Consider the following 4,551-nt stretch of genomic DNA (forward strand, 5'->3'; position numbering starts at 1 on the left):
CACTACTTGTTCGTTATAACAACAGCCACACAAACTAGAGAGCCATTAAAAACATTCAAGATGAAAGTTTCAGGATGGTGTGTCTCAGAGGAATTAAACAGTTAATATAATACTATGAATGGTCACCTATCTCTGCTAATTTCTGAAGACTTCTCAAGAACTTTTGCAAGATGCATTTGTCGAGCCGAAAGCTCTCCCTTCCAGAGAAATCTGTCCTGTAGAGAGCGGTAGCACGATCCACAATCATGAGAGCAAACCTGCGACAATCATAACTTTCACAATTAGCACTCTCATCATGAAAATTAATGGATCTGAACACCAAAAGGAAACTCTAACTCAACGCACCTTGTTTCAACCATCATAGATGCTGCTTCAAAGCAGAAGCTTGACTGATGGTCAGTATTATACGCCCTCGCATAAGCACGTTTTCAAGAACATCAGCTCCATTAGTCCAAACCTGCATCATTTTAAATTGATTTCTTTCGGAATATTCTGCCTCAAGAACCCTCGTCTGCTCTCACATGTGGTACAAAGATAGCATACCTGTCAGCTATCTGTAATAGTCTTTGCGGCCTGAATGTTCCCTCGGCATCAATGTACATCGCCTTCCCTCTCCACCTCCTTGATCCATGGGAAGCTAAACATAAAGCACGAACCTCAATGTTAATACATTTCTCAATTTAAAGTTCACTGGTTCCTACAAGATAAGTAAGAATAGCTGAGTGGTTCAGCAAAATGGTACTTACTTGGCAAGTTACAACAGTGTATGGCACAACTGAGTCTTCCCAGAGCGGAACTCACCATACAACTCAGTGATGGATCCGGTTTCAATTCCTCCTATTGACAGTAAAGACAAAGTAAGATCATAAAGCAAAATGACCTTTCAATACCACCAAAAACCAATAACCTATATACCAACTTCAAGTACTTTGTTCGAGCTCCCGGGATCCAGATGTAATCTGAATGATCTCCTGTCTCTGGGCATGGAGCTGGCTGCACTAGTGAAACCCAGAGGAACCAGCTTCGAAGCTGTCACAGAGGTAAAACACACCCAAAAGAAAATGCATAAACTCCAAAAAGGATCAAAGTGAATTTGTATTCATATGACAACATGCCTGCTTCAACGATTTTGTCACTTTAGCATCACTGATTCCTTTAATCTGCAAGAGATCTTTCCTCGGAGTATATGCAACACCTTCAACAGTGCAGAGAACCAGCGTCCCTAAGCTTCTTCACATCAACAGAAGCTATACCTGCCGCCTGAAGAAATAAGAATCAAAGAGAGCATGAAAAACATTGATTCATAAATAACTCAGAAGACCCACATAGTTTATACTTCAAAGATGTTAGCTTTATCTGAATCAAACAAAAACCCTAAAACTATTTCACTCTACAGTCCGTAGCGAAACGCAATTCTCCTTCGGATTCCCCACAATCATCATCTCTAGAACGAACAAAGGGTAGAAAAAGCAAGGTTCTTTGGTGATTTTAAGCCAAACCATTTCGAGTAGCACTAGATCTGTGGGAGATTATGCTCCGAGAAGGTGAATTTCTGGAGAAATCGTACCTGAAGCTGTTCGACGGGGAAAGGGCCGTGCTGGGTCTCTTCATCGTCTTGTTGCTGAACAGTGTTTTGGTTTCTACGCTGCTCCATTGTCGTCATCGGCTCTCGATCAGAACGGATTCGTAGCACCGGAGAAAGCGGAGGGAAGCAAAAGGAGTTTTTCTGAGTGGAGGGAAATGGCGAAATTGTGAAAATGAATGAAAGAAGCGCCACAGCCACTTAATACTGTTATGCAAAGGCTTCTCCACAAGTCTTTGGACTAGCTTTCCTTATTGGACCTCATTCGCCTTAGCTTTTAAAGCCCATAGTTACTTTTATAGAGAACCATAAAATGTTACATTTCCAAATTTTCGTAGTCCTTACTTTTTTTTTTTAACGACATATTCGATCAAATAGCTTAGAAATATTTCAATCAAACGTTTGTGAATGACTTATGTAAAATTTTCAGTTTTTCTTTGTTAATAATCCTTAATGACATATGCATGATTTACAATTTTTCGCCACAATTTTTTAAAAGAAAAAAAAAGCCAAAGACTTTCAAGAGATTTAGAAGATTTCTTCTATTTTTGAATAGAATTTTCATGTCTAACTTTTTTCTATTTTAATAAAGTTAACCTATATATTATATTATATATAAGCTAGTTCTCTCTTGAAACTTAAAAGAAGAAAAAGAAAGTTAGAAAAGACAAAATTTTGGTTTTTTTGAAGAAACATATGGATGCTAAGATTGGTTACATCATAACTTGCGCTATTGTGTTCGGTTTGGATCTTCTTGGTTGTTCTCTGGCATTTTGGTGGATTTTGTGGTGGCGGCAACCGCCAACAAGTTGCACCCGATGATGGTGGTTTATAAGTATTTTTGTTTAACTATTGTTTTGGTTTTAAGCTGATTTTATGTTTTTTTAACGAAAATTCTAGATTATTTTAGCTATCCAATAGCATATCAGTAATGTAATGCTGCAATATTAAACAGTGGAGTTTTTTCAGTTTTATTTATTTATATTAATAAAATTATAGTTTTGTGTTTACATACTGTCTAGCTATGTTACTTTTTTTTCAAGACAGTATTTGATATTCAATTCCAAACCTCTATTCAATTTCAAAGTACACTTTCTTTCTCTTTCCGTATGATATTTGCTCGGTCCACAAGTGATTTAATTTGAATTCATTATATATACCATCTGTAGAGCTGTTTTGAAAACTATGGTTCTTAATTAAATAAAATTTTCAACGATGAAACTTCTCTTTCCCACTAATAGAAAACGTCCAAATTTGTTAGTTACTCTCCTTATATGATTTAACTTATAATGGTGTATTAATCAAAACAACTTATCATCATAAGCAGCAACACTACCTACATCACCACTGTCCCGAATTAGGTACACTTCCATCAAGTTCTCTTGTTTGAATAGAACTTCAAATTCTTGTCTGCCGGTACTCGACCGAAAAGGTGATAACACTTTCGATCAATGGATGTATTCTTGTCCATCTCTCTTTATGTAAATTGTAATCTCGATGATGCATTGTAAAACAAACAACATTAGTTGGCTAAAAAAAGAAGCTTTTAAGGTCTTTGCGATGCCCATAGAGAGACTTGATTATAAACACATATATTTTCCTAATAGAGATGGTTTGGGAACACAAACAACATCTCGCATGTAGATTTTCTTTGGCATAGCACGATCTTTTTTCTTTCTTTTCTTAACAACTCACGATCTTAATTTTCTTGGCGTATCATGTAGGTTTTCTTTGGCTAACACTGAGAGGATAAAAATCCATTTTATTCATTAAAATAAATGTATAGAATACTTTAAAAGTTAAAAAATATATTTCAGGAATAAAAATTGCCAATTGAAATCATGAGTGGGAATATTAGCAACCAAAAGTTAAAAACTAGCCAATTATCTAACTAAAGCTATTATATAATACATGAATTATTGCTAAACTGAAAAAAAAAGGAATAGGGCCCAACCGAGTTCGAACCGGTGACCTATTGATCTGCAGTCAATTGCTCTACCACTGAGCTATGGACCCACTTTGCTGTTTTTATTCATGATATATTTTAATATTTAGCTCGATCAAGTCAATATAAACCCCCATTGTTTAATTTTGATATCATATTAAGCCCCTATCTAATTTATATAATTCGGATGGCATCGTTGCGTACACCAATTCCAAGACAGACAATATGATATATCCATTGTCTTATTTAACAGGTGTAAGAAAAGAATGAAAATAATTATAGAAAAAATTACAAGCGAAGAGAAGACTTAACGATCAATAAAACACCGCCCAAACAACCGCCATCGCCACCGTCACCACCGTCCCCCACCTTCCCTTCACCCGCACCAGAATTCCTTCCGCGGACGCAACCTGCTCGTGTCAATTCCAATAGGAAACCTACACGAACCACTAGACGGATCAATCTTAGTAACCAACCCCTAGATTGTTAAACACGCATGATCCTCGGCGGTGATCCATCTTCTGAAAATACATATTAAACGCGTAAGACGCATTCGCGGCTGAGTCTAGACCCGCGCAAGAGGATCCGGGCCCCAGAGAGGTGCAATCAGCGAGCTGACACGCAACACTAACAGACGACGACAATAACGTGGCGCCGTTCGGTTCGTCGCCGCGCAGCTTGAGGGAGAGCACGCACCACTCACTGCCTGGTAATGGGAAGAAAAAGAATCGAAAAAGTGGATACCGAAAGACGGATACTTAAGGTTCCCGGCGAAAGAATTTCCGGAGAGAGCTCGGCACCGACTCACGTTGCCTGGTACGGGGCGGAACCCCTTGGTCGCGTAAACCAAAGCTCCGGCCGGTTAACCGAGAACCTGAGCGAAACGGATACTATTAAACGGCGCCGTGGTCAACCTCAGAGGAATAGTTGCCACCGCGATTGACGGCCGGGTAGGCGCAAGTTTTTCCGACGATCGATCCGTCTTCGCGTAGCCTCGGGTCGGACGAACCGATAATAAAACGGG

At 38.7% G+C, this 4,551-nt stretch overlaps 1 non-coding gene and 1 pseudogene across 1 annotated transcript; both read right to left on the reverse strand.

Moving 5' to 3' along the window:
* Window positions 1-126: 126 nt before the first annotated feature.
* Window positions 127-1,663, reverse strand: LOC125602128 (annotated as a pseudogene).
* Window positions 1,664-3,526: 1,863 nt separating this feature from the next.
* TRNAC-GCA lies at window positions 3,527-3,598 on the reverse strand. The gene has a single exon. It is a non-coding gene; the product is annotated as a tRNA-Cys (tRNA).
* Between the last annotated feature and the right edge of the window lie 953 nt (window positions 3,599-4,551).

Source organism: Brassica napus, unplaced genomic scaffold (assembly GCF_020379485.1).
Source record: "Brassica napus cultivar Da-Ae unplaced genomic scaffold, Da-Ae ScsIHWf_2748;HRSCAF=3515, whole genome shotgun sequence".
Lineage (NCBI taxonomy): Eukaryota > Viridiplantae > Streptophyta > Magnoliopsida > Brassicales > Brassicaceae > Brassica > Brassica napus.